Source organism: Monodon monoceros, unplaced genomic scaffold, assembly GCF_005190385.1.
Source record: "Monodon monoceros isolate NGI ecotype Baffin Bay Population unplaced genomic scaffold, NGI_Narwhal_1 Super_Scaffold_21, whole genome shotgun sequence".
NCBI classification, from domain to species: domain Eukaryota; kingdom Metazoa; phylum Chordata; class Mammalia; order Artiodactyla; family Monodontidae; genus Monodon; species Monodon monoceros.
Window position 1 is genome coordinate 66,866,940 of NW_021703778.1, and position 23,072 is coordinate 66,890,011.

Below are 23,072 nucleotides of genomic sequence, written 5' to 3' on the forward strand. Positions count from 1 at the left end.
AACAGGTTCCTTTACTGTAGGTCTTTTACATGCTAGTATGTACTATATTACGTTCCAAGAGAGGAAAAAGTGCACATTGTTTACCAAGTTTATTTGACCCTAAAACGCTTTTGTCAAGGCGCTACATTGGGAAATGCTGCTGCTCTAGTTCTTTTGACAACTTTTAATACAAAATATGCTATGTTACATAAACTTAATATTTCTTAAATCTGATTCACACAGAAAGCCTGTTCTCAAATTCACGCTGAGAAATCCAACTCAAAAACCTAATAACTGCTGCCTTGTACAAATTACTTTTTGAAATTTCTGAATACGAACACTGACCGTAAAAGAACAAACACCAATGACCAGCTACATATGCTAGGTGACAAGCTGTTATCTCATGATGAGATGTTCAGCTATTTATTGGCCAAATGTCCTTTAAACAACTCTAGTTATTCAATATTCCCAAGTTTTTTCTGAATTTTCAATAATAAAAACTTGTGCTCTTCCCTTTTTAAAGGAATTCACTACAGAACACTTGTCAAATCATCCCAGAACCAGTTCTGATATAAATACAAGGCCCTAAATATACAATTTACACTGTTGAAGAACTATCCTAAAAAACACCATCTAATACATGAACAATAGGATTTCACTATTTTGCAATCCCTGATGAATTAGTAAATCAAAGCAATGATCATCAACAGCTGCAAAAGTCACAAAGAGAGATGACAAGACCTTACATACCTCCTGATGGAAACACAAATTCCTCCTATGAAGTACTCTTACCAAAAGAAAAAAAAAAAATCTGATGAATTCTATCAATTTACTACAGGAAATTCAGGAGACAGAACATGTTAAATGACATTACAGTACAGAGATGCAATCATCAAAATGAAACTATTGGAAACTTTTCAAAAACCTGGTTTCTTTTAGCAAAAAATTTTAAGAAAAAAAGAAAGATGGAAGGAGAGTCTCAAGATTAAAAATGATTTAATATACAAGACAAACAATTGTAAGGTATGGACCTTATTTGTATCCCACTTCAAGCAAACTGTGTGTGTATAAAAAATCAGAAAAATATGAAACCTGATTACATATTTGATATTAAGAACTTGCTATAAAATTTTTTGGTAAGATAATGGTATTATGCTTATTTTATAAAAAAGAGAGAGTGACTATCTTTTAAAGATCCATACTGAAATACCTGAAATTTACAAATTAAATATGTCTGGGATATGGTTCAAAAAAGTCCAGAGTTGGGAGTGGGGTAGTGGTGGATAGAAATATAGAGAAAATAATACTGTCTATAATAATTCTGGAGGCTCAGTGATGGGTACATAGGAGCTGCTTAAACTATCCTTTCTACTTTTATATTAATATATCTTTAAAACACTTTGTAATAAAAAAGATTTAATAAAAAAAAAACACTGTCTGGGAATTGAATTACCTACCTAGGACTGTAAATAGCCTCTACATATTCCCATAATAGATTAATGCACAGTTAAGCATAAGTGAGTTTAAGTTTACTATGAACAAATCATGTTTATAAAGTACTAAAAGAAATCATTTGACAAGAATTTCACTAACACTCAACATGCTAAACTCTCCTATGTAATTAACTCTTATTTACAAGTCTGTTAACAATATCTAGCTAATTTATGGCTTTCCATGAAAAAAATATAGTTTAATTATGATTTTTTTAAATTTCTATTTAAGTTGCAGACAATATTGCAGAGTCATCGCTATCTTTCTACTCCTGTGGGCTTATGGTACTTCTGGAGTTTATCGTCAGCAGACATATTGCATAAGTGCTCCAGCTCACTGAGCTCCAAACAGGACTAGTTTTATCTTGTGTACAAGAACTCTTTCCTGCCTTCCTACTCTGAAATAAAGAGCCAAACCAACAGAAGGCAGACCAAGAGGGAGGGGTTGGTTATAAGGAGGCAGTTACAAGAGAGTACCATGGAAAGGGAGAATATCACTGAGAACTGAAAGCTACAACTTAAAAATACAAAACATTCAGCAATTCTTTAGATTTTTGCAAAACAATGTCACGTTTTGCCAATCATGAATTACTTTAAAGTGAAATGATTCTGTGAATTTGCATCTGACTTTATTCCCTTATACAGCATATCTTTAAAGAGTTTTGAAAAATTCCTCTTCATATCTCAGACTAATTTAAATTAACCAAAGCAATTCAGAATAGTTTCAAAATGAACAGGGGAAACAGGTGACAGGTGATACTAAACTTTTATCAGCATTTCCCTACTGCCACACATTACATGATTCTTTTCAGAAGCTACCAAACTCTCTTTTTGACTTTAAAAAAGCAAAGTGCCCCACCCCTATGCTAATCTACAATGCAATCAAAACAGCATCAATATTACTACAGCCTAACTGTAAAAGGTCTTAGTGAAAAATATTGGTTTAAAAAAGATCAAAACAGTACTGTAATTATATTTTTAATTTATATTTTAATCTTAAATTTTATATTTTTAATCTAAGTTATATTTCTCAAAAATGCCTAGGCTTTAAGAATAACACTAAGAACATGCCAATTACAACAGGCCATCTTTGCCCTTTCATCATGCCAAGTATCTTCTGCCTCCAGATTAAGCAACTTTCCAATCACTAATTTAAGAGATCAAGCCCATAACACCATACAATGCAGAAGTCCACCACTTACACGCTGGCAGTTTTGCAAAGGAATAGCAACTTCCTTTATGAATAGAACCTTCATAAAAGAGGGTCTAGCAACTAGAGGTTATTCAAGGGCTTGTTTATTAGGCAGCTACCTCTCTCCTCTGTGGAAGCTTATCAAATGGCAGAATATCTACCCTGCCTATCCCACAGAGGTGTTATGAAGATAAATTGGGAAAATGTTTACCAAACTACTTTGAAAACTGAAAGGCTATATACAAATATGAGGCATTATTATTTCATTACTTGTTTGCACTCTAGACAGTTTGCAGACTAAACTTGCTACTTAATATCATTGTTTCAAGGTCTACCAAGAAAAACTTATTTCAGGGTATAAAGATTCACTAATATTCACCTTTCTATAGCAACGTTCAATCCTTATTCCAATTGTTGTTCTCTTCTAACATCTATTACCCTTCTTTGGCAGAAGAAAACTAGAAACGTTCTTTAAGAAGTCAAAGCAACATGCGACACCTAAAAGTCTGTCTCACTGTCAACATGAGTTTCTGAACACCTAGGTAGAATGGTCCTGCCCAAATGACATTATTTGGATGGGATTTTAGATCAGACAAAACCATCACACTGAGGCTGGCCGTTTCCATGCTCTGCCTCCCACAGTTTCCACCAACACCTGCCTTTGTTTCTGAATTCTAACCCAGGCTCCACCACTTACTAGCTATGTGATCCTGGGCAAGTTACTTTACCTTTCTGTGCTTCAATTTCCTATCTACAAAATAAATGTGGCTTAAATAATAAACAATTCAACCAGATTTAATATTATTTATACAATAAAGTTCTTAGAATAGTGCCTGGTGCACAATAAATGCTCAGTAAGTGTTACCGAATATTATTACTTTATTTGTGCATCTGGCCACTCCACCACACCACCTTCACTAAATTACATAAATCTCTCCATCATTCGTCGTCATTCCTTCTTTTCAAAAGAATGAGCAATTTTAAGAAGTCAAATTATGACCATATTACCGATAAAATTTCAATGTATCAATATATCACTGGATGTTTAGTTGTATAAGAAAGTTCAATGATACTTTATATAAAAGATACTGGGCCCCACATGCTTTTAAATTATATTAACACATAGATAATATAATATTCCTAGGTTATCCTAGCTTTCTACTACTATCAGTTGGCAAAGCTGTTTATTTGAATTGTATCACATAAAACTTCCCATGAACAGTTTTGTATAGTGACTAACAGGAAAGGTCTTCTAAAATGGCAAAATTTAAAAGGGCTTCTATAAATCCTACTATATTAAGTTTAAAAAAAAAAAAGCTTGGATAATAACATATCCCCCCCCAAAAAAATCAAGATCAACGGAGACTTTAAATCAAGAGTTTAGAGTGAGGAAAAATAGCTTGCCACAGCAAGAGGAAATATTATTATTACATTAACATATAATTAGAGGACAACCAAAGTATGTTAAACACTGCAACAAACACAAGAGCTACACTCCAAGCTTATTTTTTAAATATTACTTAGCACATATTTGAACAATTATATGCTCCTGATAATGTTATAAATTCTAAATCTTAACACTTCACATATGAGTGTCTAATGCAAAAAATTCACAGCATTGCTTAACTGATTTAATAGTTCTTCTGTGTCTTAAAATCTTAAAAAGGTAGAATCACTTAATCTAATTTAGAGATAACTTCACTCCACCGACAACTACCTAGAGCTGCATCTCTGGCTTACTATGTGTCAGGGACTTTTCTAGGCACTGGAATGAACAGGTTATGGAGTTCCTGCTCTCACAGAGTTTACATTCCAGTGAGGAAGACAAGTAATAAACAAGTAGACAAATAAATCATTAAATTTCAGAAAGTGTACTATAAAAAAATAAAGCAAGAGAGACAAGGAGAAATTAGGGGCAAGGTGATCACTAGTTTGTATAGTGTGTTCACTGGAGATCTCTAAAGAGGTAGACTCTGAACCCCTTTTTAAGCAGACACTTGAATGACGTGAGGGAGCAAGCAGTACAAAGACCTGAGGGAAGAACAGAGCAAGAACAAGTATTAAGCCCTGGGAATGCACCTGGCATGATCAAAGAACATAGCAAAGTTCCGTGTAGCAGAAGTGGAGTGAACAGAGAGAAGGAGACAGGGACTACATCATGGAGGACTTTACAGGCCATGGCCAGGAATCTGCCTGTTATTTTAATTATAAAAGGAAGTCATTATAAAGTATTAAATAGAGGAGTGGCTTATCTGATGAACAGTTAAAAAGATCATTCTAGCTGTGAAACGGCAGAATAGACTGTAGGAGGTCAAGTGAGAAAACAGGGAAAACAGTTAAGAGGCTCTTGTAATTATCTAACCAGGACATGATGGTGGTTTAGACCAGAATAATAAGGTAGAGATGATGATATCTGATCACATTAGAAATATATTCAAAAGACAGAACCAAGAGGATTTGCTGATGGGCTGATTATAGGGTATAAAGAAAAGAAAAGAATCACATGTGACACCTAGGCTTTTGGCCTGAGTGACTAGGTAAATGGTCCTGTCATTTACTAAGGGCACATTGGGAGGAAATGGTGAGGACAGGAATCACAGCTTCTGTGTTGTGCAAATTTAGTTTGAGAAGCCTTTTAGACAGCCAAATGAGATATGGAATAAGCAGATGAACTATGACACTGTACCTCAGGAAAGGGGTCAGGGCTGAAGATATAAATGTGGAAGTCAATGAACATTTAGATAGTTCTTAAAGCCACAAAAATGGATAAATGTAGATGGGAAAAACTTTTTTGTTTAATCTTCACATGAGCCCTATGAGGTAGCAACTATCATCATTCCCATTTTATAGATCAGAAAATAGGCTAAGAGATAAAAACTTATCCAACATCACTCTACTAATAAGTGGTAATAAGTTAGAAAAACAAACAAACAAACAAAATATCTAATTAACTATAATGACTAATGACCTTTCTCAACCGGGTTCATCACCTGAACCATAGAACTTGAAATGAATATTGGAATGAATCTTTTTCAACTCTCCCAAGGACAGTAGATAACTAGTGCCATTCTAGGTGCACTGGAGAGAAGTTTATTCTTCACATACAATTAATGCTCAAATGTCCTAGAACGTTAGGGTTTAGTTCTCTCATGGAACCCCAGATGAGAAAAAAACTATACTGTATATACTATTATTCTATTGTTATTATTATTATTATTCTACTACTACTACTACTACTACTAGTGGTAGGAATCACTTAAAATGAGAGAAAAAAAGATTGGTGAACAACATAAGTTACCATCTTGTGGAAACCTTTTCATGGCTTTGCTTTGTAACCAGTAGAATGAAGTGTTATTTGAGGGTTTTATACCACTAAAGGTGATTGTAAGAATACACCTGACCTCTGCTGATTCTACTCACAATCAGCACTCATCATCTGTTTCCTGAGAACATCAATTCAGCAGAAAAACACTAGAATATAAGCTCCTCCAGTGCAAGAATATTTGTTTTTTCATTAATGCGTTCCAAGCACCTGGAACAATGTCCTTTTTGGTGAAAGAACCTAAATTTCCAGCCTCCCTGCGCAGAACCTGTTACCTTGTAAGATGGAGATGTTTTTCATGTTGTCTTAGTTTCTTGGCACCACTAAAATCTGATAGGATTATCCTAATCCAGAACTTTAAACGCTCGATTTCTTCTTCCTTAAAATTGGCCTTCTTTCTTATGGAAATAAAACAGATTCCAGATAAAGCCATTACTGTTCAAATAACTACCATACCATAGTGTCAATATGTACTGTATGTCCTGTTCAAAATAACTAGCATACAATGTGAACCAATAATTACTATCTCATACATACTCTAGAGGAAAAAATATTCTCCTTACAATTTCAGTTATCCTTTGTTAAACTCCACAAGGATTTCAGAGCACGGGTATTTATGAATCAATGCAGCAACTCCATTAAATGCAAAAAGTTTCAAATGAGCAATCCTGGCTAGATCAGAAATTGCCTTCTAGTCAATTTCCCCTGCACAAAATAACCTACATGTCATCAGTACAGTATTAGTGGACAATATATTTCATTTTCAAGCTATAAGAACCTGCCAACGGGACTTCCCTGGTGGCGCAGTGGTTAAGAATCCGCCTGCCAATGCGGAGGACACAGGTTCGAGCCCTGGTCCAGGAAGATCCCACATGCCACGAAGCAACTAAGCCCGTGAGCCACAACTACTAAGCCTGCGCTCTAGAGCCCTAGAGCCACAACTACTGAAGCCCGCACGCCTAGAGCCCGTGCTCCACAATGAAGAGTAGCCCCTGCTCGTCGCAACTAGAGAAAGCTCGCACACAGCAATGGAGACCCAACGCGACCAAAAAAAAAAAAAGAAAAAGAAAAAGAACCTGCCAACAGCAGGCATTAAGTGCCCTTCCACGATGGGTTCCGGCCACTGAAATGATTGCAGGGCATTTTTTAAAATCACTCATCTCTGGCAAAAAAAAAAAAATATCAAAAAGCACAACAACACATTCTGTTGGTAAGGCTGTGGTGAAAACAGGTGCTCTCATACATTACTGGTGGGAACGCAAAGTATTACAACACTCCTGGAGGAAAATTTGGCAATACCTAACAAAACTACATATGCACAGAACTTTTGACCCAGCAATCCCACTTACAGGAATCTACCTTGAAGATACATCTCTTACACTACAAAAATATATATTCACAGGTCACTTACTGCAAATTTGTTTATAACTGCAAAATATAGGAAACAACCTAAGTGCTCACATATAGAAGAATGACTGAATAACTTAGGATACATCTACACAGTAGAGTACTATACAGCTGTAAAAAAGAATGGAGACTATCTGGGAATTCCCTGGTGATCCACTGGTTAGGACTCAGCGCTCTAACTACTGGGACCCTGGATTACATCCCTGGCCAGGGAACTAAAATTCCATAAGCCACATGGTGCTGCCAAAAAATAAATAAATCAAAAATTTTTAATTTTTTTAAAAAAAGAATGGAGAATATCAAAAGACTATCTCTTCAAAAGAATGAACTGTTGGGTGATTTCCAGGACATACTAGTAAGTTGAAAAAAAGGTGCAAAAAGTATCTATAACATGCCACTCTTCATATAAGAAAGAAGGGAATGGGAAAAAGAGCTTGGCAGTTCCTCAAAAAGTTATCATACGACCCGGTAATTCCACTCCTAGGTATATACCCAAGGGAATTGAAAACATACGTCCACATAAAAACTTGTACCTGAATGTTCATAATAGCCAAAAAAGAAAAAAGAAAAACCAAATGTCCAGCAACTGATGCATGGATGAACAAAGTGTGGTATATTCATACAATGGAATATTATTCAGCCATAAAAAGAATGAAGTACTGACACACGCTATAACACAGATGAACACAGAAAAGATTATGTTAAGTGAAAGAAGCCAGGCACAAAAGTCCACATATCATATGATTCCATTTACATGAAATGTCCAGAATAGACAAATTCATACAAACAGAAAGTATGGTTACTAGTGGCTGGAGAAGGGGGAATAGGAAGTGACTACTAATGAATACAGGGTTTCATTTCCGGATAATGAAAATGTTCTAAAATTAGGTAGTGGTGATGGTTGCACAACCTTATGAATAGACTAAAAAACAATGATTTGTACACTTCAAAAGGGTGAGCTTTGTGTTTTGTGAATTGTACCTCAATTTAAAAAACTGCATGCAAGAAAAAAAGGAATACAAAAAAACCATAATCTGTTCATCTGTGTAAAAGATAATGGAAGGATAAAAGAGAAACTAAAGAAGCTGGTTACCTAAGGGCATGGAAAACAGGTGGTGGGGAAAGGGGGGAGGGGAGGGAATGGGAATAGGGTAGTGGGAATAAGGAGTGACAATTATGAGTATATGTTTTTTAATGTAATGTTTAGTAGCAGTAATGCTTCATATACCAAAAGAAATAAAATCAACCAGAATTGGAGGAACCCAAAATAGGATACAAAGAATGAGAACTGCATTACAGATGAATAATATAACCACACTAAAGGAAGTGAGGAACAAAAGAATAAACCTAAGTAACTTTGAAAAACAGTATGTTGACTAGATACTGTAAGGCTAAAGACAAGAAAAAAAAACATGTATACAAATACTGCACTCATTGGTAAATATGTTTCTCATAAGGGTCAGCAATCGGTCACTACTTGATGTGCATTCTAAAATTGAACAAATAAATTAGTATACAGTATTATAGATAATGAGAGGCAAGTTTCTCACTGTCAGGAAAAAAGTTACAAATAAGAAACGGTTGGTACAGTAGAAACTAACACAACATTGTAAAGCAGCCATACGCCAATAAAAATTAATTAAATAAATAAATAAAAAGAAAAGGTTGGAATGAACCTTGTGGTGTTGGACTGGAATACAAGATATTAATATGAACTCAAATATGGTTTTTAAAATATAGAGAAAGACAAATACAGAAATAAGTGTGTGTGTGTGTGTGTGTGTGTGTGTCTGCTAGCATGTGTGAGCAGGTTAGTATATATACATATATCTCCTAGCTCTGTCCTCTGAGGGCCTAGGAGCAATGACACCCCAGTGAGCATACCTAGCATTCAGATCTTGATTTAAATTCTGTTCTCCAATAAAAGGAACCAGATCTCCTTAGAGAAGTAGTTGATTTCAGGACAGGTACAAGGAAAAATACAAGATCAGCATGGAATATAGCCTGTGGTGCCAGAATATAAGGAAGTGCTCAAAAAAGGGTGGAGGACAACCCGAAACAGCTCCTAATGTCCAAAACTGGAAGAATCTGAGCAATAAGATAATGATACTATTGAAGTAGAATCTGTAGAATAAAATAAATATCTATGAAGTCATACTTATAAAAATAAATAATTTAACAAATAAATGAGGAAGGGACATCTCTTTCTTACAGAAGAATTCCAATAATAAATGTAAAAGGAACGAGGGAAATAACAAAATCACCAGTAGGCAAATACCACAGTAATAACTGTTGCAGACAACATCCACCAATGGTTGCTAAAATCAGGGGGAGAAAGTTTGAGGAGAAACTACCTGCATAGTCTCAAAGTATCTCCCTTAAGATATGTATCAATTACAAAAAGAAAAATAGTAACTTTATAGTGGAGAATACAGCAGAGTTCACCTTAATAAAGCAATCAAGGTTAAAATATCACTAGCAATAAGACATATCAGCACCATGCACCCTCTAGTATGATGCACTGAGGACACATCCCTTTTGTAGTTTTCTTGCAAACATACAGAACCTCAATCTAATCATGAGAAAAACATCAGACAAACCCAAAATGAGAAATATTATACAAAATAACCGACTAGTACTCATCAAAAGTGTCAAGGTCATGAAAGACAAGGAAAAACAGAGGAACTGTCACAGATTGTAGACAAGACTAGGAAGATATAACAACTAAATGCAATGTGGGATCCTGGATTAGATCCTAGAAGAGAAAAAAAAAAAAAATACATTGGGGAAAAACTGGTGACATTCATATAAAGTCTGTAGTTTAGTTAATATTTCACCAATGCGAATTTCCTGGGTTTGATCATTGTTATGTAAGTCTTCAACAATAGAGGATGCTATGTGAATGGTGTATAGGAACTCTCTGTACTGTCTTTGCAACGTTTCTGTAAGTCTAACATTATTTCAAAATAAAGTTAAAAATAAATAAAATCCATCAATCGATCATCTTATGCGAATGTCTTATTCCCTTGCTCAGGGATCTCATCTGGAATTTAACATTCCCATTAATTTAGAGGGTCTAGTAAGTGACAGCAGAACAAACTAAAATCATAAAAACCAGATCGGGCATCTAAAAAGTAAATTACCTACGTTATGTTTTTTATACCTTCTGCCTTTTTTAGTCAAAAAAAAATTTGCTGCTGTTGCAACTTTACTGGCTTTGCAAACTTCTTTTAAAACAACCAATTTTTTTTTATGTTTTCAATATCGTGATAATCTGTAGTATGTGCCCAAAATAACATATTTCATTTGTCTGTTAAGCCAAAGTTTTATTTACATAAAAAACTGTCAATAGATTATAGTAAGTTTGTTACTTATTATCACATAGTCGTCCAACCATAAAATTCACGGTTTTTTCTCAAGTCAATTTGCTTTTATCCTAATACAAACTTCTCTCCACACCCTAAACTACAAAGTCATCATCATTGTTATTTTAAGTTCTGAAAATCTGAATTTTAAAAAATCAGCTGTTCAATGTATGCAGTCTTTTTGTTTTTAATTTCAAATATTGAGTAATTTCGTCTTTTTTGGGAAAAAATGCTTGGGACATTAGAATTGTACTGTATTTATTATTTGCATCCTCTACTAACCAACCCAGCCTAATCAACAAGTCTTCTGAAATTCCTTTTATCAAATAAGATTTTCAGATGTCTATATTAATAAACAGATTAAGTGACATGTTTACATTTGCTTTCTCCTCCACGCACCACCACGATGCCTGCATTGGGAGTGGAATACATGACGAGCAAATGAATGGGTAAGTGTCACGAGCAAACAGCATGACTAGAAATTTAAGAAGCAAAGTGATAAGAACCTTAGGGAAAGCAAAATTCATAAAAGTTTAGAATTACAAGAGGCCTTAATAGGCCATTCCAATGACAACCCCAGATAGATGACAATCTATCCTATTTTTAAAAGCCTCCAGATTTTCAACCTCCCTAGATGTCTCATTCTGCCATATAAAACTGTCATGTGATTTGGGGGAAATATTGCAAGACTATTCTTTGCCCTACCTAATGCTTTCTTTCTTCAAATAATATAACAATAAATTTTAACTCACTTCCAAGATTTACGAATGCGTACAGGTGCTTAATACACATGTGTGTACATATATATGCACATATATGCACACAGGTACCAAGGACACTCAATTTTGCTTGTATAAACACACACTATAGAAATCTACATAATCAATGTCCATCCCATCCCATCCCATCCCATCCCATCCCAATCACAAAAGCACTATGAAACAAACAATGCCACATAATGATTCGGGTCTAAAAATAACCAATGGGAGCCAATTTTATAAAGCCTTGAAGTAAACAGGTTTCTTCCCACCATAATAATCAAAGTTTATTTGCTTTCCACAAATACTACTCCTTTACAGCACCCACCACAGGCAGAACTGTAAAGACACATATGTCCTAGATCCAAGTAAATAATAATTTTTAATGTTTTCTTTTTTTTAAAAGCATTTAGCTAATAATCATTTTGGAAGAGGGCCCAATGAAAGAGATAGTGATGACAGAGTACAGCCCGTGCTAACGAACAAGTAACCAGTTTTAATCAAGCAGGTCAAAGAAGTGACTCAAATAAAACAAATCATTTTTCCAACATGTATAGAATGGGGAAGTCCCAGTCAAGGATGAGCCAAAAACTATTTGAAAAAATTAAGTGTCTGTTAGGAAATACACCAAAATGTTAACCATGAAATGCTACCTCTGGAAATGGAATTACGAGGATAGGTCAGTGTGTTCAGATTTGGTATTCCTATTATTCTGAGTATCCATATTTTCTACTGCATTATAGAAACCATTGTTAAATTAAAGCAAAATTCTGCCCCTGTGTTTCACAGCTCTCTAGGATGCACAGCATGTCTTTTACATAACCTTCTGGGAGAGATCGTACCAGCTCCGGTCCTCCTGTGTCTCCCAAGAACCTGCCACCCATCACAGGAAAGGTTTCACTATGTTCCCTGAGACAGCTTCAGTCATCATCATCCTCATCTCACCCCAGAGACTTAACAATGCATCTCGTCTCCCCTCCCAGTAGCAAAAGCTTTATAAATTGTTATTTTATAAAGGCAGAAGATTTGAAGAAAGGTTTACCAGATCATGAGCTGCCCCCACCCAAAAAGCAGAGCAAAAGGGAAAGACACGTCGTCCCAACCTCCACCCCTCCAAAGGTGGAGGGTGACGGGGGGCACCCGGGTCGCGGCTCTCCTCGGATCCCGAAATAAAGTCGGGCAGCCACCCCACCCCGCGGTCCGAGCCCCGGTGGGGGGCGGGACTCTCGTTAGCAGATAAAGGAGTGGGGGAGGTCAGAGACGCGACCCCCGAAGCCCGTGGACTGATACAGCAAGCCGCCAGAGGGGCGGGTTCCTCCGCCCTCTCGGGCCAGCCGCTCGGCTTCTAACGCGGCTCTGTAGCCGCCCGGGCAGCGAGAGGCCTCAGGGGCCGAGGAGCCGCACCGCGCCGGGAGGGCTTCCTCAGGCCTCTGCCGCCTCCCACCCAGGACCCCGGTGGCCCCCTTCGGCGGCGGCCCCCGAACGGCTCCGGCTGGCCTTGCCGGGCCAGCGGGGCGCACGCACAGGCGGCCTGCAGGACAGAAGAGAAGGCGTTACCATACGCAGCTCCAGAGCTGGCGGGGGTGGGGCGCGGCTCCGGCGACCCGAGCCAGGCTCGGCAGCGGCTGCGGTGGTCGCGTCCTTTATTTTTGCTGCAGCAGCGGCGACTTGTCAAAGGGAAAGACGTAGGAGGCGGCGGCAGCAGCACCAGCAGCAGCGGCGGCCGGCGAGTCTCGCGGGACTTGGGTGGAACTCTCGCGCAGCCTGGAGCCCTCGCCCCGCCCCCCAGGCCCAGCGCGGGAGGCAAGAGTAGGTGGGGGAGGAGTGCTCGGTGGAGGAGTGTTCGGGCCAGGCTGCAGGAGAACGGGAGAAGAGACTGGGATTTAACAATGGATGGGGGTGGGAAGCCTAGATTCTAAGAACACCCAGTTACCGCGCAGCCCTCACCTTTCAGCGCAGAGGCCAGGCAGCTCGGTGCGTCCGCGAGGGTCGGACTCCGCATGAAGCACAATTGGGGGTCGTTTCATAAACGGCGGTGAGCAGTACGGGGGCCAGCCAACGCGCCCCCTTTTCCTCGTGGTGGGCCTGGAAGACCCTACTGCCCCGCGTCCTGTTGCTGCCAGATGGAGCGACGCGTGGAAAAACTGGCTGCAGAGGCTAGGCGGCCACACCCCTTTATCTCGGACTCGCGCCACGCGCTCTGCGCTCTTTATCTCCCACACCAGCCAGCCCAAGACTTCTGGCCGGTCAAGTTCAATTACATGAAAGCGGTTCACTTGAGTTACTTCTAGCTTTTTATTCATGAATTTGTGCTGCAGGACTGCCAAAACCCTGCAGATGCTGGGGCCTGCGACCCCTCTTTTTTCTACTGAGGAACACAGAGGTAAATTATGACTTTGATCTTGACCTTGACCTCAACCTCGACCTCTACAGTGAAGTCTCATGAGTGGAGGGACCCTGACTGGCCTAGTCATCACTGTGTCTCCAGCACCTAACACCGGCCCAGGTGCTCATTAAGTTGTGGAATGAATACACCAGTCCCCGTCTTCCTTCTGTACCTGTTCTTACTCCAAGACTCCGCATTTATAGCCACCATCCTGGTATCCTTCGTTGAAAATTTTCTAACGAGCAGCAGTTATGTGTAACTGACTGAGGTCATGGAGCCGATCGCTGCCCTCCAGAAGTTCACAATCTAACTGGGGACATATGAGGAATATGCAGCATACAGGCCATGTATGTGTCACTAATGTAAAAAATTGTGATATAGGCAGAAGAGGGAGTGCTTGCCCCATGGATATATGCGGAGATAAGTTGGATATATGCGAGGCAGTTTAGCCTAAGAGTTTTTTGACTCACTGTCAAATAATTTGTTTCACTGTCACATAGGTGAGAATTCTGGAATCCCACTTACCAGGTATGTGACTCTGGACAAGTTGCTTGACCTCTCCGAAACTCAGGTGCTTATATGTCAACTCATAATGTTAGTTTTTATTATCACAGGGCTCCTGTGAGGAGTAAAATATATGTAAAGGGGCTTCCCTGGTGGTGCAGTGGTTGAGAGTCCGCCTGCCGATGCAGGGGACACAGGCTCGTGCCCCGGTCCAGGAAGATCCCACATGCCGCGGAGCGGCTAAGCCCGTGAGCCATGGCCGCTGAGCCTGTGCGTCCAGAGCCTGTGCTCTGCAACGGGAGAGGCCACAACAGTGAGAGGCCCGCGTACAGCAAAAAAAAAAAAAAATATATATATATATGTAAAGCTCCTGGCACATATTAATTACTCATTAAATGCTAGGCCTTATTATGTAACTTTTTTTTTTTTTTTTTTACAGCCTTTCTAACCTGTAAATACGGCTAATAATGGGTATCTTGCCTGCCTCGGAGTATCATGGGCGTCAAATAACATAGGAAAGTACTTGCAAGCCTAAAACTCTCTATAAATGTGACACATTATTTTCATTCATCCGTTCATTTAACAGATCTTTGTTGAATGCCTATCATAAACCAGGCACTTGTGCAAGACACTGAATATACTAAGTTGAGCAAGCTTTAATACCTGTCTTCAAGGAGCTTATGGTGTAATGGGAGGAGGAAGGGAAGAAAATAGGTAAGTATAATGCCATGTGAGGAGACTGCAAGTGATAAGTGTATGGGGGAAGGATTCAGTGAGAGGAAGGACAGCTGAAACACTTCTTGGAGAAGGAGGTTTAGAAAGATAGCACACATAATGAGGATCCAGTCCATTTCCTAAAGAGTGATCCGTAAATCAACTCCAAAATAACTTCAACAAATTGCTCTGTTGTGGGTTGTGAGTTCTGCTTTGTTCTAATAAAACGCACATCTCCTAAACCGTTAGAAAAGAGTCTTTGATGTGAAGTCATTGTATATACCCATTAGCTTTGAAGAAAGATGGAATTAATGGAGGGAAAGATCAGTGGTATCTTAATTAGAAACATTTTGTTCTTAGAGCTTCTTTTTAAACACCAGAAAAAGAGAATGCATTCCCCCTCACATACTTGGTCTCCAGGAGTTCCCTTCAGCCAGTCCTTCTGATCCAGGTAATACTGCCTATCAGAGGCGAAGAAGCTTTTCCAAAATGTGAAAACAATACCTTATTTTTTTATTTATTTTTTTTTGCGGTACATGGGCCCCTCACTGTTGTGGGCCTCTCACTGTTGTGGCCTCTCCTGTTGCGGAGCACAGGCTCCGGACGCGCAGGCCCAGCGGCCATGGCTCACGGGCCCAGCCACTCAGCAGCATGTGGGAATCTTCCCGGACCGGGGCACGAACCCGTGTCCCCTGCATCGGCAGGCGGACTCTCAACCACTGCACCACCAGGGAAGCCCCCTTATTTTTAAGTGTTTCTTTATACTCCACTCTTTTACGAAAAGACTTTGAGATAGATATTAGCACTTTATTCTTAATCATGTTCCCCACAAAGAAACTCCAAGAGAGTGTATATATTATTCAATTATTTCTCACATTTATTAATGCCTACTCTGTGTAAGACATCATGCTGGAACTGTAGGCTATACAAAGGAGGTCCGTGCCCTCTCGGGTCCTGAAAACTGAAGGTGGAGACAAATGTCCATGAAAAGATAGCTAAATGACCAACAATGTGGATTCCATTGCCCTGTATTTTTTTGTTGGTTGAATGAGCAAAATTGTAAAGTTAGGCACCCAACTTCTGAAACGTGTTTACCCTACTGCTCCACCAGAGAAGGAGGATACAAAGGAAGGGCAAGAGGTTTATTGTAACTTGATATTTATAGATGTAGGATAGGTATTTTAGTAGGTCCTCTAGAATATGTCATCCTTTAAACAGAGTGTAACTATTGCAGTTTTCTCTGAGTACCGGTAAAATTTGAAACTGACCAAACCCAAGGACCAATTAAAATTATTCTGGAAGACAAAGACTTGCACAAAACAAACAAAACCAGCCATCAATAAAAAGCAGTATGATATGAGCTAAAAAGATGGTGCAGAAAATAAATATTCTCAGAACTCAGAAAAGAGAAAAGATTTCTAGACAGAGAGAACTTCACCCAGGTGGTAGAATTTGAAAAGGGAGCTGACAGCTAAATAGAAAAAGTTACATATTATGATAATGATGTAGTCTCAAAACACCAACCTCCAGGCCACAAAATTTGCCTAGAATTTTTAAGGGTATCTACATACGAGAACACACTTGGTACCTCTTTTCTCCCTAACAAATAATTGATCTGCCAAAGAGGTTTGAAAGGAAGCAGGGATACTAAAAATAGGACCACAAGATTGACAGGTAGTTCTTTTGGAAATGCAGTCCGTTCTTGCTGAATGCAAACCTTATAGAGTTCCCACTTGAAATCCATATTCTAAATGAAATATCACACATACCAGGACAGCCCACTATCTCACCAGTATTCATTTCCCTCGTAGCTCCTTAAGGCTGCAATGCAGTTACCATTTTTAGGTAAATTAGCTTATTTTTACAACAGTTTGTGAACACAACTGCCTGAGGCACACACAGATGAACATTTTCTCACTCAGCAGCAAGGAATGGAACATTGATGCTGAGGAAAGAAAACGAAACTGTAGGGGAAAAAGTGTGCCTCCAGTGAGGAGGAGGGAAGAAGAAGGGAACTAACATGTATGTAGTGCTATCCGTGCCAGATACTGTGGTAGCACAGTGGGAACAAGATGAACAAGGCAAATCTTTGTTCTGGAAAGAAACTAGTAGAGGAGGTGTATATACAAGAAACTAGTAGAGGAGGTGTATATACAAATAATTGTAACGCAAGTTAGAAAGTTCTAAGTTCCATAAAAGAACTTTTTTTTTTTAAAGGAATGTTAGAATTTATTTAATTGCCTCTGGGCCTAAAGAACGTAGACACATTATAATTCTCTTGAGACAGATTCGAAAAATATGGAACGCTTCACAAATGTGCATGTCATCCTTCCACAGGGACCATGCTAATCTTCTCTGTATCGAAAAGAACTTTTTTATCCTTTTTAAAGGACTGGGGAGCTTAAAAGAGGGATAGTTGAATTGCAACATTTTGGACCAGGGAAAGTTCATGAGAAATGGGGCCTTGAAGACTGAGTGGTTAGTTTTGGACATGTGGGAATGGGGAACATTCTAGGCACAAAGAACAACATAAGCACGAATGTGCTCAGAATGAGCAGGCAGTCCAGTTTAGCTGTGGCCATGTGGCATTTATGTTATCCAGAACTCCTGGTTGCAAGTGACAGAAACTTCCCACCTGAATTTGCCTGGCAAAGCAAAGGAGAAGAATTAGCTTAAGGAATCCAAAAAATTGTTGAACAGTCAACATAAAGTGGTGGGGGCAGTAAACAGAGGCTTCAGGAACTTCAGCACCATTAGAATTCTCTTGCTTCGTCTTTGCTTCCCTTGTTGCATTGGCTTCAGTTTCTTTCAAGACTGGCTTTCTTTATATATTAGGAAATACAGCACCCCCAAGTTTTACATCTTACTATTGCCACCATTAGAGAGGGACTACCACTCTTAATTCAAGCTTGAAATTAAGGGGAAAAGAAGTGCTAATTGGCCAGGCTGGGATCAGTGCTCATCCCTAGAACAATCCCAGGGGCCCAAGAGGAAGGGCAGGGCACACCATAAATGTACACCATTGTATTCTCTGATGGTTTGAGAAGAAGTGGAGATGGGTCTGGAAAAGCAGTTGAGTCTTGTAAGGCTGTGCTCTGGGAGTTGGAAGGACTGAAGTTGGCATGTGTACAAGGGGCAGATCAGGTGATCAGGAAGGGGAGGAGATGTTTTGGCCCAAAATTATGGTGAACATTCACTGGATTATCAGGTTAAAACAGGGTTGAAACTTTTGTCATTGTTCAAAGTGATCAGTGTTTTGTCATTTCAATCAAGATGTAAAACATAGAGGGTCTCTTACACTGACATTGCACAGCAAGACCTGGAATCCTTCAGCCTTCTAGCTGGGTGACTTTAGGTGGATATCTTAACCCAACTGAGCCTGAATTTCTTCACTGAAAAATAATAGTATAATGACAGCTAACATCTATTGAATCTAGATGTTCTAAGCACATTTCAAACACTATTTCATTTAATCCTCAAATCAACCCTACAGGGCTCTATAAATCTGCGATAGTAATCCCCACTCACAGGATTATTGTAAAGATTAAAGAATGGTAAAATGCAGAGCCCATTTGCCTGGCGCACAGCCAGCACTCAATACATCGATATTTTTAATTATCTGTTTCCCAGAAAAGGAAACTCCCCTCATTTCCTGATTGCCTTGGGCACCAAAAGCTGATACTTTGAGAAAACAAAAACAAATGGAAGGGAAGAACTCTATGACCCCTTGTGTCTGACATAGAGCCAGTTAGTTAGGCTTGACTTAATAGGGGCTAAAATAGGCCAGGAAGAGAAATACTACAAAATACTAGAAAGTAGGATATTGAGAAATGTGGTTGCGGAATGCCAACTGAATGAGATTGGGGTAAGTTTCCCTTTCTTTCTTTTTAAAAGGATAAAACTACCCCCAAAAGTTTCATCTGTATAGCTAGCTGATCTAAAGAGCCATTTGAAGTTGCTCTTCTCTTTGACCTGAATGCTATCAAACGACTGGGATTATTCAACCAAGGGAAGGAAATAACATTCACTGAGAAAAACCAATGTGCTTGGGCCCTCTGCTGAGCTCTTAAGATACATTAATATCTTTTACTTCCACGGCCATCCAGTAAGGTGAACATCTTCTCTGCATTATACAGATAAGAAAACTGAGGCTGAGAGTTTCGAAGTGACCTGGTACAGGTCACCAGCTAGTAAGTAGCAAGGCTGGAATTCAAACACAGTTCTGTCTGACTTCAAAGTCAAGAATACAAAATAGTAAGTCCCACTTCCTTACCAGGGAGAGATACTCAAGGCATGGGTACTACCGAAACCTGAGAAAACTGGTGAACTAATAGGCAGTTCTCAACTTCTCTTTCCTCTACCCTTTCTCCCATGGCCATCCCTCTCACTTACCTTTGACAACACCTGGGCTCCAGACTGCAGGCTGCAAGCTCTTCCCAAAGACTCTCTTCTCAAAATGTATTGTGTCTGTCTTCTCCTACTCTTTACCATATCGATACTGTGTCCTCAAGCGTGCTCATCCCTCTAGTTAACACATTTGCATTCTAAACTGGACTTCCTGGGAGTATCGCACCAATATCAAGATATAAATCGAATGACAGAAATTTCAGAACCATGAAGAGGGGGATGGGTCAGAGCAGAGACAAGTAGGCCTCTGAGAGCTCCCCAGGTTGTACCACATAGCTCTTCATCCCACTCCACACCCCAGCTGTGAGTTCCCTGAAAGCTGAGCCTGGGCCTGTCATGTGCAGTGCCTGGAAATCAATAAATACATAATGAATAAATGAAAGGTCCCTGAAACACATGACTGCCCCTTACTTCGTACCACCCCATCAAATGTGCCAGCTGTTCCAGGTGACAGGATCTTTTTGTTTGTTTGTTTTGTTTTGTTTTGTTTTGTTTTTGTGGTACGCGGGCCTCTCACTGTTGTGGCCTCTCCCGTTGCGGAGCACAAGCTCCGGACGCGCAGGCTCAGCGGCCATGGCTCACGGGCCCAGCCGCTCCGCGGCATGTGGGATCTTCCCGGACCGGGGCACAAACCCGTATCCCCTGCATCGGCAGGCGGACTCTCAACCACTGTGCCACCAGGGAAGCCCCCCAGGTGACAGGATCTTTATCCTCCCTTGGCAGAACATTCCTTCCCATACCCTCCCTCAGTGAGCTCTGCCAACCCTCAAACAAGGTCACAATGGACCGTGTCTTAGTGGATGACGATGGACCGCACCAGTATGAAATATGGAATAAAGCTTTCTAGAGCACGGAGAGAATGAAGAACAGGTTTGCCTGTGTGTGGCAGTGAATGTGAGTTACTGCAGACAGTCGAAGCAATCACCAAAAATCCAACAAAACCATCATTTTTTTTGAGAAATATTCAACAAAGAGTAGTCAAGATCCTTTTGAGGATCTACACATATGTGGATGCACTCCTGGTTACAAACCAAAGTAGTAGAAATAAAAAGGTACTTTATTGGTTCATATAACTGAAAATTTCATGGATATATCAATCTTCAGAAATGGCTAGATTCAGGTAGTCAAACAAGATCATCTTGGACTTTATGTCTCACATTCTGTCTCTAGACCCTGCATTCTTCTGGGATGGCTTCATTCCCAAAGTAGCTCTCTGTACATAGAAAGAATCATGGCACCTAGCAGCTCCAGACTTATATGTTGTCCTTAGAACTGTTTAAAACAAAACAAACAAACAAAAACTGCAAAATAAAACACCCAATTAAAAAACAAAAAACAAATGAAACCCAAAAATGCCTAGCACAAACTAAGGTGAACATTCATGTCACCACCATCAGATCAAGAAATAGAATCTTGCCATCTACTCCAGAAGCCCCATCCATGGGCCCCTTCCCAATCACAACCCTCCCCAGATCCTGATTTTTATAATAATCACCCTAACGTACATCCCTAACCTGGACTTTAGTCTTGCCCATTCTCCAAGTTAATACATTCCCAATCTCTTTCAACCCATATCTCTCCCTCTATCCCTTTACTGTACCCAATCTGTTGAAGAATGCTTTTGACTTGTACAACTTCCCAGTCTAGATTTTACTGATTGCATATTCTTGGTGCAGTTCGACATGTTTCTCTGTCCCTTAAATTTCCTGCAAATATGTAGCTGCATCCAGAGACTGGATTAGACTCAAGTTTGGTCCCTTTGGCAAGACCACAGAAAGCACACAATGCCTTTTTAAGATCTTAACATCTACTGATTCCTAATGTCCATATCTACGAATTCACTGAGGGCTGCTAAATGATGATGTTCTAATCCAAGAATTACCAAACTATGGCCTATAGGCCAAATCTGTCAAACTTCCCATGTTTTTATAAATAAAGTTTTATTGTCAGGAAGTGACAGGCCTGGAAAGCCAAATTCTATCTCTTTGTATGCAGCAGGCTTCCAGTCCCCTCTGAGGTCCTGGAATCTCCCTGGGACCAGATTAGGGTACAGGTTGCCAAAAGTCACAGAATATACAGACTTTCATCCTTCTCCTTGAGATATCAAGGACTATCCCTTCACTCTCTCTGCTTCCAGCTATCCCACACTAGAATAATTAGCCTCTCTCCCTTCTTCTAGAATCCCCTCCAAGGAACTCAAACTTTTGGAAACCGAACCTAGGACAGGGACTTCCCTGGCGGTGCAGTGGATAAGACTCTGTGCTCCCAATGCAGGGGGCCCGGGTTCAATCCCTGGTCAGGGAACTAGATCCCACATGCATGCTGCAACTAAGAGTTCGCATGCCACAACTAAGGAGCCTGCAAGCCACAACTAAGGAGCCCACCTGCTGCAACTAAGACCCAGCGCAACCAAATAAGTAAATAAATAAATACTCAAAACAAAACAAAACAAAAAATAGATGTCTTCAAACCTAGGACAGCAGGCTGCCTTAGGTAACTTCTTCTTGCAGCCCCATAGCTCAAACTTCCTCTGAGGCAGGAAACCCAAAGCCTGTCTACCTGCTTAGAAGAGGGGGGGAAAGTTCCAAGAATAAACAAACAAATGGCTGTTATTCTTTCTAATTCTTCCACAACAGCCAAAGCAAAATACAACAACTCAATAAATTTTCCTGCCATAACTTCTTTGCTACTATATACAAAAGAAAGGGTTATCTGTTTATTCCATATCTTTATGAATCCCCTTTTCTTGCAAATAATGGAAAAATCATTCAAATTTGCTGAAGGAAGATGGGGACTCTATTAAAAGGACCCAAGGGCAGGAGTAGCATGGCCCCGCTCATGAGGAATGAGAGCCACAACCGGGACAGCTGCTCTGAGCACCTGTCAGACCTCACAGTATCCCCACCCTGCCTCTTGTTTTGCATTTGCTCCATTCTCCATTCTTTGCAAACCACCTCTTCTTGTTTATTGTCCCCATGGCAGAAAGCAGCATCCTGTGGCTCCCAGTTCTATCTCTTCTCAGTTCAAGAGGCCAGCAGATATTCATTTGTATCTCTCAAAGTCCAAAATTTCTAGATGAACAAATCCGCTGGCTTCACCTCTGGAGTTTGCAGACTTTCCTTCCACTTATCTCTTATTGGCCAAAACTTATTCACATGCCCACACCTAGCTGTAAGGGAGGCTCGGTTATGTGGTCTCTAACTGAGTGGTCATAGGCTCTGTGGGATCTATTACCAAAAGGAAGAAAGGGAAAATAGCTACTAGAGATAGTTAGCTGCCTCTGCCACATAGTCCATATCAAATGCTTAGTTGTTTAAGTCAAAGATGGGTGTGGCACCTCCTGGAGATAAGATCAAAGAAAATGATAGATCTAGCTCATGCAGGGAGCTATAACCTGTAAAGAAAGAGAAACTGATGCCAACAGGAAACAGACCTGATACCTTCTTTTTGTAGAACAGATTCACAAAAATGGGATTCTCACATCAATTTTTTAAACAGCTTTATTGAGATATAATTGACATATAACATTGTGGAAGTTTAAGGTGTAC

The 23,072-nt window shown here is 39.8% G+C and overlaps 1 protein-coding gene and 1 pseudogene across 10 annotated transcripts in view; both read right to left on the bottom strand.

Annotated features, from left to right (window-relative positions):
- The window catches only part of HERC1 (HECT and RLD domain containing E3 ubiquitin protein ligase family member 1), a 214,857-nt gene extending 201,620 nt beyond the window's left edge, over positions 1-13,237 (bottom strand). For 9 of the 10 annotated variants that reach the window (XM_029239011.1, XM_029239006.1, XM_029239007.1 and 6 more), the window contains exon 1: positions 13,071-13,237. The gene's annotated coding sequence lies outside the window, so the exon portion shown is untranslated. The remainder of the gene's footprint in view (positions 1-13,070) is intronic. The other variant, XM_029239001.1, reaches the window with a different exon arrangement.
- A 4,172-nt stretch (positions 13,238-17,409) lies between these two features.
- LOC114905273 lies at positions 17,410-17,510 on the bottom strand (annotated as a pseudogene).
- Between the last annotated feature and the right edge of the window lie 5,562 nt (positions 17,511-23,072).